This window comes from Leptinotarsa decemlineata, unplaced genomic scaffold (genome assembly GCF_025532065.1).
Source record: "Leptinotarsa decemlineata unplaced genomic scaffold, Ldec_3_MD MMD2_tig00000133_RagTag_RagTag, whole genome shotgun sequence".
NCBI classification, from domain to species: domain Eukaryota; kingdom Metazoa; phylum Arthropoda; class Insecta; order Coleoptera; family Chrysomelidae; genus Leptinotarsa; species Leptinotarsa decemlineata.
This window is the reverse complement of record NW_027412542.1, coordinates 5,987,089-6,015,051: the sequence shown is the minus strand read 5'-3', so window position 1 is coordinate 6,015,051 and position 27,963 is coordinate 5,987,089. Positions and strand designations below refer to the sequence as shown.

Sequence of the window (27,963 nt, the reverse complement as noted above, 5' to 3'; positions counted from 1 at the left end):
TTTAGTAATCTAGATCTATATTTAGATCATTGTAGTGTATTTGCCAAGAGTTTATCCATGTAATTAGTCTTTAATGGACTGTATGGGTAATAAATACAGATAAATATATTTCCTGATGAATACTTTCCTTTGCTTGGGTCAAATACTCTTTCTTGTTGACAGTTATATCAGAAACTACAAAGAGATTTTCCAAATAGACAGAATCGCGAATTTTTGTATATTATATTTCAGAAATTGCCTAATAGTAAAATAATTCCACTTACCACCAGACAAAGTAGTTGACAATCACCCTCATCAAGAACCGTCACAAATTTTGGAGAAAAATGATCGGGTGTCAATTTCCCTTTCAAATTGTCATTTGGTCTTGTGATTTTCAATTTCTCACCGCTTCTACTTTGAGAGGAGAAAACTCTAACTTAAAAAATTTCAAACCCTTCTCTATATTGAACCGCTTCTGGTGTTTTCAGTTACTTGAAGTATTGGCTTCGACTTTGATGCCATTCTCAAGAAGGTGATACATTGCGTTCTCAATCTGCCTACTCCTCAGTTAGTGACACGCTTTAAGGGTATTGTGACTTGAGGCACTTATCCTCGACTGAGTGAAGTGAGAAATAAATCAAAATAGCTCCTTTTTTTTTTAATTTCTACCCCCTGTTAATTTTTTTTCATTCTTTTCATATTCGACTTCATTTTCCTAACTCATCGAAATATTTCATTGATTTTCATTTCATTATTTCTTCAGTAAATGTCACATCTGTGAACACTCATTCAGACAATGAAATTTAGAACATTCAAATATGTGTAAATTATGTCAATTAGTGGACTTGTGCAGAGAATTCTGGTATATTGCTTGATAAGTTCTAATTAACTCTATTTTTACTTTCCCCACGCCAAACGGAAATGTATCCAAGATAACAGAAACAGCAAATGAAACATATGATTGAAAGAAAGAAGCTTTTGATCGGTATATTTTACTAATATGAGTCTATATAATAAGTAGGCAAAGGAAACAATTTGTAATTGTACACTTTCTAGGACAATCATGTCTTCATTATGAATATTTGTCATCGGAGATGCATTTGAAAATTAGACAGTTTTTGAATAAAGACCAATTACAGTGATGTAGTAGCTAGTTAATATTTGAAGATGTATCTGATGAAGACCTTGACAAGGTTTTCATGAGAAAATAAACTACCAGAACAAACTGTATTATATTGGAACATATTATACATTTCATCAATCAGTAGACATGAAATCACACGTTTTGAAGGATGTTCATAATACTGAAATGGTGAATTCTAGAAGACTGTATGAATCAACAGTTCGTTAACAGTTATGAGATGTATGGTGAATGCTGGCTAGGTGTACCTTCAAATGGATTCTTTGTTTGAAGGTTCTTTCGCACATATCGCATTTGAACTGTGGTGATTTGTTGCATTCAAATTTCACATGTTTGTATAACGAGGAATCATGTTTATATTTCTTTGGACAATTTTTGCAGCAGAATAGTACTCGATTATCTTCGTAGACTTTGTAGTATGGTACTGGAAATGAAAAAATTTGTGAAATGAAATATGAAAATATTTATTTCTCCCACAAATTAGTTCCGTGTCAAAATAAACATCATATCCTTACTTCAATATTGTAGAGCTGAGAAACAAATGATTATCAATACCTCAATTATCAGTTTCACTGAAAGTAATTCAATTCGTAGTATTTAACTGTTCTATAAATAATGCAGGTGAGTGAATTATCATATGCGATGATTCAACAAGTCAAGAGATCACAGAAATTAACTGGTGATTTCTTCGTATCAAAAGTTGATGATACACAAAATAAATAACAGTTGGAAAAAGAACAAGAACTATGAACATTATACCCAAACATGGATATGTTTTGTAGTTTCATTCATTCATATATTTATCTATTTGGGACACTCGTTATATTCGTATTCTAAATGTTGTCAAGTTGTCAAAGAAATGTTAATTGAAAGATCACGAAGAAAAAAACGTTACACATTCACTTGAAAAGTGTTATTAATATGTAAATCATATCAAATACGACAATGTTTTACAGTTTCATTAATTTTACATAACAGCCAATCCTTTTTTTTTGACTTTACTTTGATTTGACTGAAAGATTTTCTTTTCTTCAGAAAAATAACCCAAAATAAGCTGTCTGGTCCAAATTTTCTGGCCTCGTTGATTTGGAGATTCGCAAAAATATATTATTATATGAGAAGTACGGATTGAATAGTTATCGATTTGATGGGGAATTGTTTTCCTATTATAACTTTGATAGTATATCTGATTTACTCTGTCTTTTCATTCTGGCAAATATACTACGAACCACCCTATAGATGATTTTCAATTTGGTTCAAGATAACAGTAATTTCACATTTTTCAATCTTTTCAGCACATTTACTAGAAATCCGTCAAAAATATAATGACCGTACATTATGATTCGTACTATATAGATACCGCCTTGAATTGTAAAAAATACTTGCATACGGTACACTGGTCTATTTCTTTTTCATTTCATGTTTATTGAAACAGTGTTTTTTGAGATTTGACTTCACGAAACTTTTATAGTTACAATTTTCGTATGGACAGGTTATTGATGCAGTTTTTCCGCAGTATCTCAACTGATGGAAATAAACCGATCGTTTGGTTGAGTACTTCTTATTGCATTTCTCACAGGTCCATTCATCTGAAAAAAAACGATACAATGAGAAATATATCGGGCTGAGTCAGCTTATTGCTGGATCAGTTTTGTGATAACTGAAGAAACTCAATTCAAACAACACAAATACATGCATTTATTGAAATAGTTCGAACATTTGGATAGAAATATGAAATATACTTACATTCATTATTTGCTCTGTGCACAAAAGTGTAATTTGTCCCACAGCAACGAACGTTTAAAGTTTTCTGATACCAACAATGGTTGTTGGTATCTAATCACAAAACAAATAATAACATCTGAATTGCCAAGCACAATTTCGTAGAGATTGGGAGAATATGCCCGTAGAATATGTGAACCAGAACACCAAAAAGAAGAGCATATTCAAGTGGCTTTAAAGTCGTACATCCCTAGGGTTACAGACAGAATCGGAAAAATCTTAGGGAATCATGAAATAAAAACAGTGTACAAACCCACCAGGAAAATACAACAAAGCCTGAGAACTGCGAAATGCAAAAGAGGTCCACTCTCAACACGGGGGTATTTCGTATACCATTCACCTGCGGAAAAGTTTATATCGGTACCACCAAAAGATCCATGGCTACAAGGCTGAATGAACATCGAAGAAACTGTAGATTAGGTTAAATAGGCGAATCAGCATTAGCGGAACACGCGCTAAGAGAAGGAGATCACACGATACTGTTTGAAGATGTAAAACTACTTGCACCCGATCATGGATACCACAGTCGGTTCGTTCTGGAAGCTACAGAAATCTATAAACATATGGAAAACTACAACAGAAAAGAGGAGGCGTAACGCTTAGCCGGATTTGGAATCCCATACTAAAAGATGCTAAAGTGGCAACAGCGTAATGCAATGTTACGTCATTAACAGGTAATAACACTTCGGCTAATAGCAACGCATCAACACGAGAGGCGGACTACCTGAGTCAACATAAATACAACCTACGAACTAGAAATCACCAGTCATCGGTGAATCATCAAGTTGACTAAACTTCTGAAGAAGCCAGCCATTCGTGCTGGCGAAACGATAGGATGCAGTTCCAAACTACGAAGGCCTTCAAACCCGAAGGAAGATAGTAACCCTACACATTATCTTTCCTAAATGACCTTACGCAGAACATGTACATAAAAACCACAGCATGAATTTTGTGATTCTGTCTTGTAGCTATTTTTCTATAAAACACGGCAAGTGATATGACAGCTGAAAATGTTTATCACAATTTTTTTCACTGATCACAGTTTTCATTTCGCTCTGAACCCAATTCTGAAATCAATGTAGACCGAAATCGTGAAAAAATAATCTGTGTCCCAGCTGAGGAGGAGCAGCAAGGGACAGGAGCGGATCTAGGAATTTATTGAGGGGGGGACGCAATTGAGATACATTTTTCACTATAATTAAATGGAAATCAGGTTATCAGTTGCGGATGGTGATGGGCAAAAGTGTAGGACTGGCTGAGGCTCCATAATTAAACATTTCCTACGTCCAAGAGGGTAGAACGCCCTTCCCCCCACGCCCCCTGGCTGGATCTGCCACTGGCATGGAAAACTCGGAAACCGTTTGAAGTAGGAAAAAGTTGCCAATATTGAAGCTTATTTGAATGACGTACCTGGATTTATGGAGTTCTGATTAGTTGGGTAATTATTCTTTATTATTTAACCCATTTGGGCATGATTATTTGAAGAGTAGAAGTAAAAAGGAGTCTATCATTAGAATTATTTTATTGAAAAAATAGAACCTAACGTAATACAAAACTATATTGCAAAAGCATTTATAAAGTATAATAAACTTCAATTTTTTGTATAGAAGAACTCAAATTGTGCAGTTTTGCCAGAATTTCTGTTAAATACAGACAGGAAACTTATAAACAACCGATCAGATAACCGATCATATAACGTATCATTTTGGGAGACTTCAAGAGTAAGGAAAAATAAGTGTGGAAATAATTTCAAAATATTTTCCGATTTTATTTCTCAGAAATATCAACACTAAGAAAATATTTGGAAATTACTTTTTAATCTACTTGACCTAATGGTTTCAAGTGGAGAAAAATAATATATGATGATTTCTGCCCATAAATAACTGTTATGATCAAAAGTTGATTCAACTATCACTTTTTAGGAATAACTATATCTATTGTCAAAGTTTATAAACTTAACATCTATACCGATTATCATTTCGAAAATCGTTATGAAAATTAAAAAAGATTGAGTATCAAAACCTTAAATCTAAAATATACGATGTGGTAAAAATTCACCAAAATCTGGTAATGGAAGCACTTATTCTCAAAACAACATCACAATATAAACAAATCATATATAGTATTCAACTATAACGTACTCATGAGTATACTTAGAAATGGTATTCGGATATAATTTCGTATCTCACTAACATTAAAGGCACTTCATAAAATATAGGAACAAGTTGAGTGATAAAAAATAAGGAGTATTTATATAAATCCATAATAACATTATTAAATATGAATTGACAAACATTTCTGTGAGAAAATCAGTGTATTTTTACCTTTTTTTTTTGTTATATCACCCTTCACAATTTGAAAAAAGAAACACTAATGGAAAAATTGGTATAATATACTTTTTTCAAAAAAATGCTTTTGTTACTTTTCTACTGTTAACATTTCCTATAGACATCTGATTTTGCAAATGAATAATTGGCTTCTCAATTTCAAAATACCCTTTTTCACCGTTTTCCAGCACGTTCAACAAATTATCAAAATTCTCATACTGTGTTTTGGCATGGAGCAGTCGTATTCTATCGGAACATTACACAGGAAAAAACAAAGAATACCTTCCAACAATTATGAAGTTTCTACAAAATTATATTATTTTCTTTTGATGTCCGGAATGTCTAAAAAGTGCCGTCTTTTTTTGGTAACATTTTTAAGAGAATAACGATGTGTGAAGAGATCACAAAAGAAATAAAAAGGCCAATACCCAATGACAATGATGGAAAGGCTGCAATCGCTAGGCTATTAGTCCAGAAATGATAAATCTAAAGAATTCTTCACTGCTCTAAGACACAAGAAAAGAAGGTGGTTCCAGAAGTGCCCGGCCTGACCTAAAGATGGCGATAATTGTTCAAAAAATATCACTGTAATAAAAAGTACCCAATCCATAAAGCATATGTTTCAAGTTTGAAGACGCTGGGTTGTTTAGTATTTGTTTGGCAGCCATCAATAGAGGACGTTTTCGGTGACTTTATCAAAATGGAAAAAATTGGTCATTGTTATGTGGTACAATACTTTTATTGGAAAGGCCTCTACCAAACGAATATAAAAGCTGAACTGAATTCTTCTCTGGGCGAGTAGCAGAGTTTAAACGAGGCCGTATGAGCTGCCAAAACGAGCAGTGCAGTAGTCGAATTGAGGTTTGAACTGCTACCTTATGCACCCTATTCGCCAGAGTTAGCCCCCTTGGATTATCTGTTCCCAAACTTGAAAAAAGGGCTCAGTGGTCAGAGATTTTTCAACGATGAAGGAGTGATGACGACAGTTAATGGCTACTTTGAGGATTAAGACAACTCTTATTAAAAAAACGGTATCGAACTTATTGAACGTCGCTGGGAAAAGCAAGGAGATCATGTTGAAAAAAAATTACAGTGTTTTCTCTGTTAGGCTGGGTACTTCTGGGACCACTCTCGTACAAATGGGGGTGAATGTGTTTGGCATGCTTCCACAACTGAATTGTAAATGTGAAGTTTTCTTTACCGTGAAAAGGGAGATGACAGAATTTTCCGTCAATTACGGGAAAAAAAACGTATGAACAACCAGAAATCCGATCAGAGAATGCATCATTTTGGGAAATCATCGAGAGTAAAAATGAATGAGTATGAAAATAATGAAGACAATGTTACAAATTATGAGGACAATGTTAATACTGTACTTTTTCGAACAGTATCGGCCTTGACTGGCGTCCGGGTTTTGCCGTGGTATTCTTTGGTTACAATCTCCAAATGTTTGTACTGCAACTGCAGCAGCCATCTTCTGTGAAGATGACTGCCGACGTTGAAACGTTTGGAGATTATAACCAAAGAAGACCACGGCAAAACCTGGAAGTCAATCAAATTATTGTCACCAGCCGTAAAAGTCTAAATTCATATAGTATCGGGAAAAACAAGCATAATATATTGATAACGAAGATATATGAAATTTCAATATTCGAAAAAATAACATAGACGTAACCTGTTGGGAGCCATTTAAATTTGATTATAGATACTTCAGCATTATAGGAGAAAACGAAAAATATCACACTGTCAGTGAATTGATAGATCTAACAAGAAATGAGGCTTCATTGTTTTTCTATTGAAAAAGAAAACTTCATTGGAAACAAAACTTGGTGGTTGACATTTATGAAATAGTTCGCCCCAGTAACAACTCATATGAAAAGAAAATATGTTCCAAATTCACAAAAGTTTTTGCCCCATCAATATACCAAGTGTTTCAGCAAAGATACATTACAACTAGCTCAAAGTAAAACTACCTTAGTGACTTAAGTAATGATAGTTTTCATTTGATTATTGGATATTTTTCTTAAAATATGTATGTACTGGAAATTTGCCCTATCAACAAGTACTTCTCCAGTTTATTTTTCAGTGAAAGGTGATATTCAAAAAATATAAAAATTCTCTGTGACCCCAAAAGTTACTGATTCCAGTCATCAGAAAACTGACAAAATTCATCAAATTTTATTATTGCCGTTAACAGTTGATTTACATATACATCCCAAAAAGAGATGAATTATACATTGGCAGTGAAGTTTAAATTTTCTATTTCCTTCTCGACACTTCGTATACGATATAATGATATTCGATATTTGTTCTACAAAAATAACAAATATGTTTGAATAAAACTGAACATCACCTATAATAATTGTAAAAGAAAGGTTAAAATAGGATTATGATGATATAAAGAATGTCGTTGAAGAATCAAACTTTCTAAAAAGTTGCCAAAGTGTGTATAAAAAATTGATTATAATTCAAAAATCAAACAAGTAAAGAAACTCTTGTTGAATATGTCCTGAAAAATCTACGAGGGTTGCCTTTAATGTTTCGGGATTTGGCAACCCTAGTGTTGCAATCTGACAACTGACAACTCTATCGTAAAGTTGAACATTTTTGAGTTTATACGTACTCAGAACAATTTGACATACGCGCCCTATTTGTGTTGTTTACATACAGTAACTTAAAAGATTCATCTCGGCCCAAAAATGGAATTGAATCGTGAACATTTTCGTGCGATTATTTTTTACAACTTTCGACGTGGATTAACTCATCAACAGTGGATGGATGGACTTAATTCAATTTTTGACGATGAAGCTCCATCAAGGACCAGTGTTTATCGATGTTATGGTGAATTGAATCGAAAGTAAACAGCAGTCGACTGTATGGGTGTTTCAAGATGAGCCAAATCCAACAAAAGTTGTTCACGCACGAAACACTTCCAAGCAAATGGTCGCCTGTTTTTTCGGAAAAACTGGACATGTCGCAACCGTACCACTAGAACAACGCAGAACAGTCAATTCTGAGTGGTAAACAACCATTTGTTTGCCAGTTGTCTTTCAAGAAATCAGGAAAACCAACCGCCGAAGACGAATCTTTCTTCACCACACATCGGCTCAAACAACTGCAATTTTTGAGCACCCAGAACATCGATTTGATGAGTCATCCGCCGTATAGTCCTGACTTGGCACCGAATGACTTCTTTTTATTCCCGCACGTAAAAAACAAACTGAAAGGTCAACGTTTTTCGACACCTGAAGAAGTAGTTTCTGCATTCAGAATGCATGTTTTGCAGATACCTCAATCAGAGCGGCAAAAGTGCTTCTACAATTATTTTAAACGCATGGAAAAGTATACAGATCTTCATGGGGAATATTTTGAAAGACAAAAAAGTGATTTTCGATGATTAATATTCATTTTTGTTCTGTAATCCCGAAATATAAAAGGCAACCCTCGTATAAGTGGATATTTTTCAGTGAAAGCCATAGGCTCCAGAAATTTTTAATTCAATACGAAAGAAAGTTCTTAATTACGTATATTCCACTATATGACTTTTTATTGTACATCATCGAAGAAAAAGTTTCCTTGTAAACAAGAAGTACAATGATGAAGTCAATGAAGAAGAATGAGTGGAATCTTCTAACAAGACATCGGAAATCAGTAGGAAAACCTAGTTATCTAAATCTAAGTAGGAGAATACGATATGAACTCGAAGGAAATTTCATAATTACAAAGATCCTTTTACTCCTAATAATCAAAAGCTTGTATCAACAAGTTTGCCAGAGGCAGTGGTTTCTACAATGCTTCTGCTTGTTTATTATCAATATGTCCTTCCGGTTTCGAGTATTCAATTTCGATCTCATTTTTTACCGCAGAAAAGTCGACTTCTTTGTGCATCCGTTCCATATGCCTGGCCATATGCATTTTCTGCTTAGCTTTGTAGGAGCAGTAAGGACACTCAAATTGTGGCTCCTTGCCACATTCCCACTTTTTATGATTACGTAATGAGCTCTTGAGTTTATAAGCTCTTCCACAATCTCCGCAAGCAAATCCGCCTTCTATACCTTCGTGAGAGAGTCTGCCTTTAGACTTTTTTGACACCGACAGATCCAGAGTATCGGGAGTATTACGAGCCTGCAATATAGCCCTATTCAAATTCTCTTTCATCTGCATCATGGGTAAGACCAAATGTTGAGGCCAGCAAATCCAAGAGTTTTTAATTTTTGAGTTCTTGTCTGGAAAAATTACAGAAGTGAGCAAATATTGAAAATGTATGACGTAAACATGCCTTAAGCTACCCAAATTATGTATTTATATGAGTTGTTAAAACCAAGTCAAATTTTGTCAATATATCATTCTTTTTATTATACAAGTAGCTCACTTGAGACTTGATTTCATCTAGAACAACTCAGTTAAGTTGCAACATTGTTTATCAAATCTTTTTAGTTATATAAGTTATATTATCACGAATAATTTGTGGCATCAACATATACATCAATAACTTTGATAGTACTAAATACCTGGATTGAATAAAACCCAGGGAAAAAAGGAGTTTAAATAAATATTTATATTGCGATTGATAATATTACAAATATTCAAAAGTGAAATGGAATTATTCATTATAAGTCTAATTTTTAATGAAATTCATATTGTGTTCATGATGAAAAACAAGAAAGTAATACAAATTGCAGTGGCGCATTTGCTTTTTCAGCTGCAGCAAAACCCGGAAAAACCTACAGCACATCATCCGATATGCGGTTTAAAATATCGGATACCAATGTACGTGAAACTAAAATAAGTCAATTACTATTTCAACATTATGTGTTTGGATAATTGAAAAACTGGTTCACGTATTTGTTGAAGACCAAGAACAGATTTATTCAGTCGGGCAAATCATGCAATACGCATTAATAAATGTGTATGAAAATACTAATGTTGAAATGTTGTTTCTTCAGCTCAATGGGTCATGGAGTGTTTAGATAACGGGTTGACCAAATTTTATGTCCCGGCCTCATCTCAATCTCATTATAATAATTATTATTTCCTAAAATTATTTATGAAATAATAATTATTGAACTTGTTTTCATAAAATGTCAATAATTAATATATTTATATATCAACTATTTTCTTAAAAATATTATATTAATTGGGCTTTCTACATCTACCTGTTTTGCCAGAATTATTCATTCATCTAATTGAGTTTTGACATGAAATGACAATATTTTACCAATTTTTGTAGAAGTAATATTGTATTGTACCTATTTGTTTTTTATTTTAGAATCCACCGGATTTACCAGATTTAATCATTTATATAATGATTTCTGTCATTACCTACTGTTACATAAAACACTTTGTAGAATAGTTTGATGTACCACTAACTGATAAAGTTGCGGTGTAGCGAAACACGTTTTAAATAAAATTTATCGTAAAAATTCTATAATTATGATCATGGATTGAGGTAAAATGGAAATTAGATGAATATCAGAAGCAACAAACTACATACCCTTTTGAAAACCATTCACATCCGAAACTTCGCGAAGGGGACTGAATGTGAATATATATTAGACATAGACATATACTTTATTGTCTAATAAAATACAATTTCATTGACAAAGCTCATTATAAAATCTGATATGTATAGCAAAACTAAGTTCACACGTCTAATTGATAAAATATAACAATAAAAAATAAAAATTAACAATGTTTGTAGACAAAATAGTTTATATAGTCCCTTTCAAAAAATGTAAAAAACAAGTATACACAATTTGAACATAAGTTCACATGTCATGGCAATAAAATAAGATATATCACACAGTATAAAATATAATTTGAAGTATAGGTGTCAATATAAACAACAAAAAGAAACACATATATTAAATCACAGCAAAGTTGTGTGATACTCATCAAGATTGTAGTAAGCTTTTGTTGCAAGGGCCACTTTAACTAGATTTCTGAACTTTTTAAAGCTTTTTTCCTTCCTAATTACGTAAGGTATGTGAACATACAGCTTTTTACTTTCATAAATCGAAGAATACTTTCTTTGTCCGACTTGTTTTTGGATCAGGAAGATGTATTTTATTTTCTGTTACTTGCCGGGTTAAGTAATTTATATGTTCCGGAGTTCCAACCATATTATGTTTTTGTAAATCAGGCAAACAGTTTCCAGAATGAAAATACAAGTAACTGAGAATTTTTTCTCTCAAAAATAATGGTCTGCATGACTCACGCATTCCCACCTTGCATAAGTATATAACCGCTCGCTTTTGCAAAACAGACACTGAATGAAAAAGTTGTTGACTGCAAAATCCCCAGAAGGCAACATCAAATCTCAGGTAGAACTCAATCAGGAAATGATATACCATTTATGTTGTGGATGAACTCAGTTCATTTGAAACTATTCGAAGTGCACAACATCCTGATGCCAATTATCTATTCAAAGCTGAAATATTTTGATCAAATTTTAATTTGTTATCCATGAAGATTCCCAGAAATTTGGATTGGTTTTTATTCTTAAAAATTTGTCCATTCAAATATAAGTTGTTAATATTACAGCTGAAGGTGAGTAGGTTTGTGTTTTTAATATTAAAGCACAAGTAGTTTGCGTCACACCATTTTTTTCATAACTTCTAAATCACTAGAGATAGTTTCTTTCATATCAGAAGTATTTTTGTATGCCAAAAGAGCGTGGTGTCATCGCAAATATCGTAAAAATTCCTTGAATCGAGAGAGTAATAAGGTCATTAACATATATAAAGAAAATAATCGGGCCCATTACTGATCCCTGTGGAACGCCCCATAAGATATCCTTATTGTGTGATAGTTTTTCATTTGATCTCACTAACTATTTTATATCACTTATGCAAGAACTGAACCAGTCATTAAACACTTCTCTAAAGGCATAGCAATCCAACTTTTGCAAAAAAAAATGTTATTTACACAATCAAAAGCTTTGGAGAAGTCGCAGAATACTGCAGATACGACCTCACCATTGTTGAAATGTGTGTAGACATGTTCAAGAAAGGAAAAGATTGCATCATTTGTGCCTTCTGCCTTTTGAAAGCCAAATTTATAGTTGGTTATTATATTGTATTCAGAAAGAAAGGCTAATATTTTTTTTTTCACTAGTTTTTCTATGATTTTTCAGAGTGTTGAGAGCATGGAGGTCTGAAGTTATTTGAACTTTCGTAACACTGATAAAGCAACCACATAGCAAAAGGCATTGGAAATACATTTTTTTGTCAATATTCCATAATTATTAAAGAAATCAATTGAGTATCTTTGAGTATCTATTAATATTTGTTGCAGAAAGTGAGAACGATTTGAGCAAAATGATGCCACTAGTTCTTCTATCTCCATCGATGTTCATCAGCGGACAAGCAATAAAATTCCCAGGTTATCTGTTATTTTATAGGACTACCACAAAGACTGGACGATAAATATTCACGTATTTACCAGGCAGTTACTTCAAATGAATAGGGATAAAATGAAAAATAGATTTGACACGAACAACTTCAATCTTAGAGATTTCATTCCTAAACTTTAGGGAATTATCAGAATATCAGGAATATCAGCGAACCGATTTTCGATAAAAAAAACGTTAAAAAATAATAAATCACATTAAACAAAATAATGATTCAATAAAAGAGAAAAAACTTTTTTATGTGTATATTTCACGCCGTCAAGCAAACTTATTGCATATTGGACGTAGTAAACATTTGGTGCAGAACAAATATTTTTTCGAACGATAAATGATGAACTAACGTGGATTTACGTTTATATCATACACTCTAGGCTGTTTGATTCTCAACCAATCTGGAATGGGTTTGTCGTTATGCATAGTTGATATGTGTTTGAGGAGATGATGCTTTCTCTTCATTTTATTGTCACAATAATTACATTTGAATTTCCGTTCTTGACCACATTCAAATCTTTTATGAGATTTTAAGGAAGCAAGTAAATGATAATTTCTTCCACATTTCAAGCACCGGTGTTTTCCTGAAACACATGGCACCTTGACATTAAAAACACGACTTATAAGTTTAATTAAAAAACCACGATATAAGTAAGCCTTTTTAACGACTACGGGACTGACGTATTATCATAATCGTCCAATCAGTACATTTGAAACGTTATTTAAATGGGTTCTAAAATCTGCAACTATTTCCTAATTTAACCGACTTTGTAGTATCTCTTATGTATTCCGAGTTATATTATGGAGAAATATAAAACAAAATATATTTTTTCTCAAAAAGTAAAAGTATATTCTTTTATCAAAAAAGAAAAACATATATCTGTCTTTTTTTGTTTCCGGAATCTTTCTTTCTAAATAATTTTCTATAAATTTCTAGACACGTCATTTACATGACACTTCAACAAAGTAACATTCATATTATTGTGAAAATGGTACACTTTTTCACAAACTATATTAGAGACATATTCGATTATTTTACAGAATTATACTGTTTCGTCCTGTACCAAAAGACTATGCCATTTCAATATATGATTTTTCAAACCAGACTTTCTTCGAAAACTTGCTTCGCAGTACCCACATTGATGTGATCGACTCCTGCCACAATCTAACTTTCTGTGGACCCGCAGACACTCCTTATTCTTGTATGTCTTTTTGCACTTGTCGCATTTCACTCTTTTTTCTGGAATCGAAAAGAAATGATAAGATCATAGAGCGAAAGTATTCAACTGGAACAGTCCCATACTGGTCATTCCAGTAATTTTTATGTCAATTATTCAATTAAGCATTAGCCCAAGTTGTGTATTATCAAACTTACGAGAATCTAGCCTAATGAATAGGTGTAAAAAATCCCCACCCACACCCAATATAAGACACCCGACTCTTTCGGAACAAAAAGTTATTAGAACAAAGCTAGCCGGTACCGCCGCAACCGCTATAACCCTGCATTTTAAATCTGTGATATAAGAGCCATTTTGTTCTATATTAAATGCACAATGCATTTAAGGAACTTAATTGGATAAGGATCAATGCGGTATTGCTTCGTAAATAAGCCATTATTTCTCGAAGAAAAAAATGGTTATTGTGGGTTATCCCTAAGAGATAGACATATACCATCGCGGTGTACAATATAGTAGTACACTTTTTGAACTATCTCGTAGGGTTCAGCCAGCGTTTGCAATGTAAACGCAAAAAAATGTGTTTATTGACATCTCATTAGAAACCTCTAAGGCTCGATCCACACTAAGATACCGTTCTCGGTCCGATCTCGCTCCGGTTTCGGTCCGATCAAATCTCGCTGTGTCTACACTACTAGTTTCACACTCAGTCTGTCTCCATCCATGGTCGACATAGGACGTTTCTGGAAATAATTCGATAAATTGTACTCGCCAAAAAATGGCATTTAATTTCTCAACCGAAGAATTAGCGATAATAGCTATTAGTTTGGACAAACAGAATACGAATGAAAAAAAAATAACAACATAAAATGAAAAGAAGAAGAATGTGGATACATCCCAGTTTACTAACGAGAAAAGAAGGAGGCGAATATCACACGTTATATCGTCATTTGATAGACGACAAAGAAAAGTTTATTATTTATAATCAAATAAAGTACTTACCTTTTTCAGAATCCCACGATTCATTACTAGCCATGACTAGAAGAAAAATGTAACGTCTCCTTGCAAGACCGAAGAAAGACTGAACTTGAAACAAAAACGTATTCACACTGTCGGTACAAGTCATGACAGGTCCGATCTCGCTCCAGTCAAATATTCTTTTCGACCAACCGGTACCGACGCGATGCCGGATACTCTGATTCTTTCTTGTATGAGAATACTTTACTGGACCGGGAACGGACCGAAACCGAAGCGAGATCGGCCCGAGAACGGCATCATAGTGTGGATCGAGCCTAAAAGTATCTGTGTTTCTCTACTATATTATGCATGTTATATACATATAAGCCTTCCTCTTGAATCACTATATCTATTTATTTATTTCCTACACTATTCTACAGGATGAACCCAATTACAGAATAGGGAGTAACAGTGGCATTTACAAATATGTACCTACTCAGATAATATAATTTGTGAACTGTCAGTTAGCTAAGAACTGTCTTTTGATTTGTATAATCTGACAGTTGAATATATCTATGACATGACTAACAGAATTAGAGGTATCGCACAGTGTATAAATTGGAGAGTTTTTCATTATAGTCGCACGCGGAGTGTTGAGATAAAATGTGACACTATTCTTAGAAGACCGTCTAGAAATCCAAAAATTCAACATATGTAACAATTGAGAGCAAGTGATGATATTGTTTATGACCTTGAATAAAAAAAAGAAATGAATTATATTTACGCCTTACCTCGAGACTACAAAAATTGTGAGTCTCAAGCAATTCATAATAGGGTATTCCTACAGTAGGATACGTGCCTTCTAGTTTAAAAGACATATATTTTAGGAAGCGCCTTTGTAGGGCTTCTAGTTAATTTATATGAACTTGATAGTAGGGACTCCACACGACAGATGCATATTCCAGCCTAGATCGAACAAAAGTAAAATAAAGTAATTTCAATGTTGAAGCTTTTTCGAAGTCTTTTGTATTTCTAACAAAGAATCCATACATGCGATAAGCAGCTGTTAGGTAGTGTCAATATGTTTATTGAAAGAGAGGGATGAATCAAAAGTAACACCTAGATCAGTGAGTGTATCAGGACGCTCCAGTACTTGATTGTTTATGACGTAATTGTGTAATGTCAAATTTGTTTTCAGTGAGTAAATCATTGAGAGAGATGTTGAGAGATAGATTATTCTTTCGACACCATGCAGCAACGCGATTTAAATTCAGGGCGAGACGTTCGCAATCATTAGAACATGTTATATTGTGATAGAGATTCAAGTCATCTGCGTGTAAAAGGAAAATGACATCAATCTCAGCTCCGATATCATCAATGAACATATTGAACAGTAGGGGTCCTAGGATTGATCCTTGTGGTACACCAGATGTGGCTACATATTCAATAGACTTGAGGCCATTGAGGTGGACGTACTGCTTACGGTTGTAAAAATACGATTTGAAGAGGGTAATTAAGATTCAATGTTTGGAACCTTTGGTGTAGTAATGAATATTACTGGAGTTTTTTCCTCCTCCAGTAATATTCAGGGTAATTAAGTCATTTGATAACCCAAAAGTCGAAAACGTGTGGAGCAGGACACTATGTGGTGTAGATGACATCAGTCTGACACTGACAATCAATACCCTCTGCAATACGTTGAGTTATGGTTACAAGATTGGTGGTGGTTGAACGTCCTTTCATGAAACCGTGTTGATTGGGGCTTATAATGTTGCTAACATGACAGTAGACTGTCTTCTGATGAAGCATCTCAAACACTTTACAAAAGTTGCATATGATAGAAATTGCTCTGTAATTTTTTATCTCACTTTTATTGAAAAACCCGCATCAAAATACGTTGCGTAGTTTCAGAAGTCTAAGCATACATAGGGACAGACAGCGGGAAGCGACTGTCCCTATAGGTGATAGCAAAGTTTATCAAACGGTGCGTGAAATCTTAGTCTTACTGAAATTTCATCATGTAGTTAATTGTAGTTTTGAGATTTATTTATTAATTTTATTTATTTATTTATACACTGTTCTATAGGTTACACCCAACTACAGAACAGGGATATAAGTCAAATTACAATCCAATACAATTGCAATAAGTTATAAGGTGAAAAAATACATATTGAATCAGCTGACGTAAAAAGACTTAATCTCACGAGATGGAACAGTAAAAAATGTCGAGCTGACAACTTGCTGAGTATCATTTGACACACATGTTAAGCAGAGATGAACGTTTCAGAATATTTGTACGTGGTGTTGGGAAATAAAAAGGATTATCCACTCTAGAGAAATTATTGAAATTAAGTTTTTACAGACTATGCGGGTCAATAATTAAATTATTAATCGTTTTAAAAAAAAAATGTGGAGTGACAATCACGACGGCAACTCAAGCTAATCATAGCATATATAGCTTACAATACATCATGGGAAAATCCAATTGGTGAATAGATGTTATCTGATCAAAAGGAGAAAAGTTTTAGGAAATGACGTTGTACTGATTCAACTTTTCCTATATACAACTGATGAGATGGATTCCAGATTATTCTGTTCGCAGCAGACACAATGGCTTCAATGTGTGGCATGAAGAAAAGTTTTGTATCGAAAGGAACACCTAGATCGGTGAATGTGAGACGCCGTCGAAGTAGAATTTCGTTTATTAAATATTGACATGAAAATGGCCGATTTTTTAGTGTGTATGTCATTACATTACATTTACTTGCATTTGATGGAAGATTGTTGCGAAAACACCATTGCTCAACACGTTTTAGAGAGTTGAAGACAGCTCTCGATGACATCGATCTCACAATATAATTTCAGGTTATCCGCGTATATCAAACAGTTGATGTTAATGATCTCAAATATGTCGTTCATGAAGGCCTTGAAGAGAAGTGGACCTAGGTAGCTTCCTTGTGGAACACCTGAGGTATCTGCATATTCCACAGACTTGAAGCCATTGAATACAACAAACTGAAGCCTGTCAGAGAAGTAAGATACAAAAAGTTGGATGAGGGTCAGAGAAAATCCGTACCTGTACAATTTCGATAACAGTAATCCGTGATCAAGTCTGTCGAACACCTTAGAGAAGTCCGTATATATGACATCAGTTTGGGATCTCCTAACGATTAAAATACAATTGCGAATACAAGAGAAGAGAAGAGTGATACAATCGAATACTTTTTTGCATCATTCCAAGTAATTATCTTCATCGTTACTTCAAGTTGTTGGACCGAAAGTTTTTACTCTATCTGGTGACTTATTGGATGATTTCAGTGTTCTATGAATAATAGAAGTGCTATAACCTCTGAGAATAAATGGTCATTAATTGTATAATGTTGTATACTGAAAAGCTCACAATGAAGTGTTACTTGAATCAAATAAGAGTGGAAGAGCGTTGTCAAAGCTGCCATGGCTATGCCATAAAAATAATTGCAGCTTTTTTATTATCTATGTTAAACACAATTCAGAGACTTTCCAAGATAGTAGTAACAAGCGAACAAAAATGAAAATGAGACTAATTGAAACCGAAATAATATAATTTTCATTCAATTGGATTGGTGAAATTGAACCTAAACTTTTCAATGTTGCAGGAAAATGCACATTCAACTTGGCATAGAAAGTTTCCGATGATAACTTTGATCAAAGAGGGCAACTTTGTGATACTGCGATGGAACTAACAAATGAAAATCCTTATTCAGTTAGGAATACCATCTGGTGAGGAACTTTTTTGTTTGAACGATACCGTTAATGGACATAATTGTCGTTATTGGGCGATTCATCATCCGAATGAATACCGACGCATGTACTACATGAGCTGGAAAGTTTCGGACCTAACACATAGATGTCGCTACTTTTATTGCATTCATTATTTCATTGAAAAATGAACCCAGCAGAGTCGTTTATGGACTGAATGATGAAGTGATCAAATGCATATTGAATTTAATCCTAATCCCTCTAACTGAACTACAGAACCAGTGTACAAAAGAGTGTATTTTCCCCTCCGTCTTGAAAGAAGCATTAGTAATACCTTTCTTCAAAAGTGAAAATCCAAATGATACTACAAACTACAGACAAATATCTCTGCTACCAATAATATCAAAAATATTTGAAAAATGTATAGCTCTAAAAATTGTACAGCATTTTGAGAATTATAACATATTCACAGACTGGCAGTATGGATTCCGAAAAGGTAGAAACAGTGAAATGGCGATACTAGATCTTAGCAACAGAATAACAACAACTTTTGAAACACTAGGGTATATATTAATAACTTTTTGTGATCTAAACAAAACATTTGATTGTGTTGATTGTGTATCACATGAAATTCTCTTGAATAAATTGAAACTATATAATTTTTCTGACAACACTATAAAGTTGATCACTCATACTTAGAAAATCGATTTCAAATTGTGAAAGAGGGCAATTCTCTATCAACAAGAAAAAAAATTTCAACTGGTGTACCGCAAAGATCTATTTTTGAACCTCTACTATTTATAATTTTCATTAATGACCTACCATATCGAGAGAACCCGTTATCATATACTACATACTATAGACGATACTACAATCCAAACAAACACTAAAACTCTAGATGAGGTACTTAAATTGTCCTTTGAAGCACAGTCACAAACAGAAAGGTGGATCAGTGCAAACGACTTATATTTGAATAAAAACAAAACCCAAAACATGGTATTCACCCTGAGAAATGTGGAAAATTACTGATATTCGCATAGTAGTATGAAATATTTGAGAATTCATCTTGACAGTGACTTAAAATGGGATCATCACATAAATGAATTATCAAAAAAAGATGAGAAATCTATTTTTACTAAGAAACCTCTCCAGACAAGTTTCGAAAGCAACTCTCCGAACGGCATATTTTTCCTTGCATGAATCCATTATTTCTTATGGTATTTTGGCTCCTGGGGACATGCAACAGATTGTGATAGAATATTCCGACACCAAAGGAAAGCAATTAGAATATTAGACAATATCGACTACAGAGATGAATGTCAAAAATCATTCATTACATTAAAATTACTAACCTTTCCTTCTCTATATATCATGGAAAATTCAATATACATAAAAAATAATCTATCTCATTATGAAAGTTTTCAAACACTAGGCACAAAAATGATTTGAGTACAAACTACTGCCGCTTGAAAAGACGTCAAAATGGACCAAATTTTTGGGCTGTGAAATTTTACAATAAATTGCCACAAAAAATAAGATCTCTACCTATTCACATATTCAAAATAAGGATAAAATATTTTTTAATGAAAAACGCCTTTTTCAGCACCGCAGAAATCCTGCACTGTGATATAAGTTCTTTAACCATATAGGCATTTGTCGTTGTTTCATAATACCCAATTTTAAATTCTACTGCTTTGTTTTTAAATGTGCTCGTCGGCATAACTCAGATGTACGTATAAGATATAAATATCGTTTATGAAAAAAACCTTGTTCTATGAATTGTAAGCATCTATTGTTTATGTAAATATTAATAGATGCCCGACATATGCTAATGTTATTGATATGTAGGTATGCGCAACTAATTAATCGACATTTTTTCAAACACGCCCCATTTTATTATTTTTGAATTAATTCCAGTTACTTCCCACCATGCAGGAGCAAAAACAAGTCTTGTTATTGCTATCTGCGATGTTGTGGTCTTTTGATTCAGTATTCTTTCTTCCTCAAGTGTTTTTTTGAGAATTCTTATAGTTATATTGACAAAACAACGAATAAAAATATTCATCGCTGTAAAAATTGTACAATTAATCATCGTCTCCTAGTTGTCCTTAAACTATATTAAAAGACACATTCGATTGTTTCAAATAACTATACTGTTTCCCCATGAGCCTAAAGACTATGCCATTTCAGTATATGATTTTTCAAGCAACTTTTTCTTCGAAAACTCGCTTCACAATATGCACACTGATGTGATCGACTCCTCCCGCAATCTAATTTTCGGTGGACTCTAAGACTCTCCTTATTCTTGTATGTCTTATTGCATCTGTCGCATTCCACTCTTTTCTCTGGAATCAGAAACAAATGATTGAACTATAAAGCAAAGTATTTTGTGAACACGAAGCTATCAAGGATATAAAAAGCCACCAAAAAAGTCAGAATGAAAAAAAAAACGAACAAAAACAACAGATTTGAATCACCAAAGGATTAGTGAAATCGGTAAATGGAAAAAATAAATTGTATAAGAATATGAGACAAAATCCTACAGAAGAAAACATCACAAAATTTAAAAGTATGAAAGACATTTACCAGTTATATAATAAGCTTACACTCTTGCATAATACTTCCCGAATTGAAATTTCGTCTACCAAAAGTATTGAATATTTAGGAGTATTTTTAGTGTATATTACCACATTACAAACCTATGATGCTGTGAAAAACAAAATAAAAATGAAAAAAATAAATACAAAAAAAAGTGGTTGAAATAACTCTAGTTCATAGACCTTCTGCATCCGTTCTTTCCTTTTTTCCTTCACGGTATTTCTTATTCACGGTTTTTCTTATCTGCAACTACATCTTATTATTAAGCCTAACTATGACTCATCGAATGATCATTAAACATATCACGCTGAATGATAGAAGCCGATTTATAATCACATGAGTAAACGACTGATATGCATTGTTGTTGACTAAAGACTGTTAGTATATATCATTGATGTATATTAAGCGATAACTTTCATTCTTTTCTTTTCTAATCCATTTCCCTTCTTTTCTCTATTCTCTCAACCACGATACAAAGCAATGTGGCTAACTCTTCGTTTATTTGTAATATTGACATTGGTTACTGTAGTTGATTTTGGCAATATTATTATTATTGTATGGCAAATAAATATTATTATTATTTGATCAATTCAATAATTTCCCATACATTTTTGTAGTTAAAAACTCATTTTCTAAAACACCTTTGTCTTGTTGAATTTTTATATTTATCAAAGCCTCTCATGAATTTCACTCATACAAAAATTTTAGAGTAAATACCTTTTTTGATCTGCATAAAACAAAACATTTTATGGAGATATATATCATTTATTCATTAGCCCAAATTACGCAATATGAAATTTAGGATTGTGAAAATCCCTGTTGACTAAATAAAACCTATTAGGATCTGTAAGGCTACTTTACTTTATTTAAACAAGTTAGATTATTGAGTAATAACTGCAATTGAAGGTTTTGCAATAGCATATTCTGGGTCAATATGGAATATATAAAAATGTAATACAATATTGTTTTGTCGAAGTTAATTCATTAATTGCGTGGCTATTGAATTTGAAGTAATTGCTGATAACCAGTCAGAGATTCTCTAGACGAAGTTTATCCAACATGTTAAATTGTGGTCTGAGTATAGAGTGACATCATCTATCTTCGAATATTTTGGCAGGTTATTGATTAAGATATTGAAAAAGATGAAGATTACTTACCAAGTTGAATATCTTCATTGATAATTGAGAGCTCAAATCATTTATCCTCAATGATAATTATACTCTTGAAAAAATTTAAAAAATTGAAAAAAAATCTCATGTAATTACAAAAGATTTGTAATTATATCTGCAGTGATATCCAAAATACTGGAAAATAATTTCATGGAAAACACACCCTTTTACTATTTGTTTCAACCATTTGAGCTTTACAATCGTTCATTCTAATTTCAAACAAAAAGTAACATCTAACCTAATTTAGCGTAGGTTAGAGATGAAGTTTGATTTGTTCAAAATTAGTTCACTTAGAGTTTACTTCACAAAACCTAAACTTGTCTAGATTAGAAACTAGTTTCAGTCCGATTTGTTTGAAAAATGGAAAGCTCATTTGGATTTGCATTGAATGGGGTATTTTTTTATGAGAGGTTAGTTTTCGGAAAAAACCGTTTTTGGCTTTTACTTCTCCATCTTTATTCAAAAAATTTATGAAAACTTCCAAAAGAAGGCGGAAAACACCTACGTTCATTTTGGACTCAATTGCTCTCTTCCTTTCTAACAAATCGCTGTTAAAATCTGTTTTTCCGTTAACCAGCGGTCCCCCCCTACGAACGACTACTCTCAAAAGTCGAAACTTGTGCGAGCTGAGGACTAACGAGGTCTCACTTTTCAACGTGTGATTCCTAACACGGGTTGGACGATAGGAAGTGAAAATCGATCGCCCGGCCTTGCGGTTCGAACCACCGGTTAGCACAGCGATCGATTGAGTGAGTAAAACTGACCAACGACGTCAACCCACCAGGCTACCGTCCTACCAAGTTTCTAACAATTTTTTGTGAAATGATGAAGTGAGAAGTCAAAATGCTTATTTGGATTGCAATTTCTTCAACATATATCAGTTTCCCGTTAATTCTAAAGTGTCTATCTGCTCCACTACATCCTCAGTGGATGACTTTGGTGATGTAGAATCGCAATATATGCTCAGAAAAACAGGGAATATCAAATAATATTCCAGTACCTCCACCAAGTTTCGATATCTTCTTCCATTTTTCGTAACTTCACTCTTCAGCTTTTCCATTCCATCTGTACTTCACAAATCAGATTTCCAAAATTGAAATTCCACAATAATAGCCTGAAAGAACTTTTTTCTTCACCCCTTCATTATTGTCAGAGAAATAATTATAACTATTTTAAAATATGATACGATGATTCTTCTTTCGTTAAAATGTGTATACATACTACCTACATATCGATGCGTTGACATATTTATATGATCAATAAATGCCATTTCAACTTTTTTACCGTCATAGACAGATAGGTTACGTATTTCAAGCAAATACCTAACTAGAGTATTTTCTATGGAGTTATTGAAAAGATAAATTTCATTTAGATCTTTGCGGTTAAACATAAAGCCCACTACTATGTGTTTACAATTTATTTGCCAAAGTTAATTAACGCCTACCTCAAAGCTACGAAATGGATTGAATCATAAATATTAACTTAAAAAATTTGAAAACTCCTGTGCAGAACCATCTCCTGGGAGTACTTACCCAAATCGTTTTGTCGAGGAGTGATGTCAGCACCTCTAATAAATTTTGATTTTTCACATAGAAATCACGAAATCGTTTATATTCGAAAGAATATGGTGTATAATCAAAATCATGAATGATCACTGAGCGATAAATGGAACAATCACAACTAAGAATACATTTCTTTGTGAAAATGTTATTTTGAAATTAATATTTTTTTTTCTATATTTGGAAGATTTCCACATTTTTTTTGTATGAAGATGAAGAAGTAGAAAGCCAAAACCTTTCTCTCCTAAACAAAATTCCTATAGCTAGGATTAAACGAAATGTGCCAATGAATGTCATTACGTACTGTCTTCAATGACATGAGTAGAATTAACTCATTCGTGACATGAAGTCGTATTTTTATGAATGAATTGAGCGCTTCATCTTATAATGCCTGAAGAGGCAATAACATTGTTCCATGTGAGTGAAATTTCACCTCTTTCATATGCTATATGGTGTAGCAATCCTGTGAATGTTTTCTGATTCAATTCCATATCGAATATTTTGGAGAAAAAACTGAATAGGAAAGTGTTTTTCATACTTGTTTCAGAAGTATTTTTTATTTTGAGTAATACAATGTTTATATGAAAATAGTTTTTTCGTGAGGGCCTTTACTTTCAGTTGGTATCTGAAATTTACTTATTCGCATGAACTGTATATCTTAGTGAAAAGTTTATTGTATCTGCTTTCTTCCTTTATTTGGATGATTCCCACATTTTTTTGTATGAAGATGGAGAAGTGGAAAGCCAAAATCTTTCCCTCCTACAGATTAACGAAAAAATATAATTATAATATTATAAGTTTTCGATCCTTTGATTAGTATTTAGTTTCTCCCGAAACCGTATGTCTGTTCAGCGATGAAGGATCGGTTTTTCAATTCAAAACAGTCGATCGGTTTCTAGCCAGGAGTGGGTCTATGCCTTTTCAAGATATTCGTATAAATTTCGTTCAAGTTGTATTCAGTTTTCAATGGCGATATAAGCCATTTCCAAAAACTGTTTCTGACATAATCTCTTCTCTGTCTATAATTTTTGTTAAACTGAAATGAAACTTGAGATTCAATTCAAAATGTTGGTTACTCAAGAAGTTTTATTGGTTTCTCAACTGTCTATCTCTAAACAACCATTTTCAGGTTGCTTGAGTCTATTTTTCTATAACTGTTGAATTTCAACTATGTATAACATGTCACAATTCTTTCTTATCAGTCAGTGAGCTATGCTTGAAGACAGGCAGTAAACAAATCTAAAGAAATGAACTTTAAATGTTCAAGTCAGTCTTGGATATACCTACACAGTCGGTTGAATGGACTGACGCCTATCAGAAAACAACTACTCCCCTGGCTAATACTACGAACGGCGTTGGATTATATCCGACAGGCGTCAGTGCAGGAATCTTCACAGAAAATTTCCTGCATGTGCAATTGGCAATACAACTGAAAGAGTCGACCCTCAATTTTGGTACGGGCACACTTACAGACCGATTTCGGGCTCCTTAGCAACCTACTGTGTATGCTTGAAGAAGCTATTGTATAGCGAAACACGTGTCGCGGTTTTTGTAAAACCCTTTTATAGTGAAAATCATACAATAAACTATATTGATTAGTTTTTTAATATGGATTTTCTTCAATATCGACCAGTTCTATTCAATTACTGTGTAGGTATATCCGAGACCAAGTTGTACATTTAAAGTTCATTTCTTTACGAATGTCACAATTCTCCGATTAATTACGTTAATGTGTTCCATTTTCATGTAAAAATACAAATTTATTAGGGATACTGACACCACTCCTCGTCAAAATAATTGGTGATGGCATTGCACAAAAGTTTTGAAGTCCCAAGGGAGGCGATAATCAGTCAAAAAAACACTGAGAACAGTTTTTTATATCCAACCGCTCTTGACACCTGGACGTGAACTTTCATTTTGAAATGTCCGTGTGCTATTTTTTCAATTCACATAGATTTTTATATTTTTCCAGTTTCTTATTTGAATATATTTTGGTGAATAGGTAAGTCCATGATTGGATAACTAATTCTGACACACATTTTTGTGTGTCAGAATTAGTTATCCAATCATCCAATTGTATCCAATTATATAAAAATCTATCAATCGATTCATTACAAGAGGTACTTTGAACTTTTAAAATTAATGTCTTCACCCCTTAAGGGTAAAGAGGTGGAGTTAGATGCTACATGCTCAAAAGGAAATTTAAAAATGAAATTCTACCTGTTTCAGCATCTTTGTGAAATAGTTTCGTTATATCTAACTTTCAGCATCAAAAAATTCAAGAACCGATTCACTATCATCACATGCATCTACACTATAAACACTTCTTCTATAGTGATCCGAGTATGTCGTTCAGAAATAAAAAACTTTTGAAAAATACTTTTATTTTCTCAAACACAAAGTAATCAAGTTGAAACCAAAGCACAAACGTATTCGTGATCAGATACCACACAACGCTGTTTCCAACCACCACAAGTCTCATCAGCTTTGCAGTGAACGCTGCAGAGACAGGCCGAAAATGAATATCGTTAGGCATTCGACGAATATCTCCGATATTCGTAGGTCTTCTGTCAATCCCACAGGTGGCGTTTACGTAAAGAGATATTTACTAATAGTTTTATAGCAATCAAGTCAAAACTCATCATGTATCGAAATTTCTGTCACACCACATTCTAAATTCATCAAGTTGACTGGGATGTTGGAATCTGATATGATTCAATAAATTATTCTTGATAAGACGTTGTCCACAATAAAGGCATTGAAAAACATTATTTGCTTCGCATTTATATTTCAAATGGCGTGTCAAGGATCCTTTCTTGAAGTACGACATCTTGCATTTGTGACACTTGTAAGGTATTTGACCTGAAATTATTGTGTTTTTATTACAGAAGAAGTATTTTTAGAGGAATATATTATTTCTGTACAGTATCTATTAGATCACGACCCATGTCACAGTTGAATGAATAAAACCAAAAATACCTATGATTTTTCTTTCCAAAAATCTGCTCATATAAGAAAGCCTTCGTGGGAAACTTTAGTTTCAGTTTGAAATGTATTGGTTTTTCTCAAAGTACCAAAATTAAACTGATCCGTTACTTGATGGAAAGTAATAATACCATCCACAATAAATAATTTTCACACTGTAACTTCAATGAAAAACATGTTACACTAGTAACGGTAGTTTTATATGTTGGACTGGTGAGGTGCATTCTATAGTCTAGCAACCGGAGACGCTGATTAGGTCATATCGTTAACAGCTCTTAATTATTTGTCCGGAATCAGATGATGATCAGTCAAAAGTCACTTGTTATTTCTTGTAGAAATGTAATTTTGTTACCCGAAATATAACCAGAAACCAATCTGAAATGAATATATCTTTATTGAAAAAATTAACCTAAATAAAATTAATAAATAAGTTTTGGATCTTCATCATCGCGGCTCGAAAACTAGTCCCTCAATTGTTTTTTTAATGAAATGTAGTTTCCATGAAACCTAATATAATGATATTTCAGATTGTTACTCTGAGTATATGCTCTATTCGGGCATATTTCACAAATAAATTGTGGTGTCATCCCGCACTCGTACTTGAGATGGCGTTTGAGAGTAGTTTTATGTCGGTACATTCTGGAACACTTGGGACACGTGTGTATTAGACCTGTAAGAACAGAAATAGTTACAGTGTAAAATTAAATGATTCAATGACGATCTTCTAGAACGGTTCGACACGTGTTTCCTGATTTGAACAGATATCGCTTTTCACATTGCTACGAGATTTAGATGAAGTACTCGTAGTTGATAGTACACCCGAAGTTTAAACGATAAGCAAAGTCAATTTTTATTGAGACTATCTTGCTGCAGCCCAGTTTACTCAAACTCCTTATCATCCAAATATATCCACCTGGCATACGTTATTGTTGAATCATCATTGGTCATAGAATGATGAAATAGAATTAGGTGCAAATACTAAACGAAAAGTATAGACAATATTTCAATCCTAAGAGTCTGAATAAATGAGTAGAAGTAATTTATTTCTTTTCTTGGCTGGAATTACTTCAATTAGGTTTCGTGACCCCTCGAAAAATACTGTTTTTTACGTTGCAAGATAATATCATTTCAGTAATACTCATTCATGAAGT

General features: G+C 33.3%; 1 long non-coding RNA gene across 1 annotated transcript; it reads right to left on the bottom strand.

Annotated features, from left to right (window-relative positions):
• Window positions 1-940: 940 nt before the first annotated feature.
• On the bottom strand, window positions 941-3,718 carry LOC141481265 (uncharacterized). The gene is made up of 2 exons (XR_012464841.1): window positions 2,867-3,718; window positions 941-2,709 (listed from the first exon to the last, which is right to left on the bottom strand). It is a non-coding gene; the product is annotated as an uncharacterized lncRNA (long non-coding RNA).
• Between the last annotated feature and the right edge of the window lie 24,245 nt (window positions 3,719-27,963).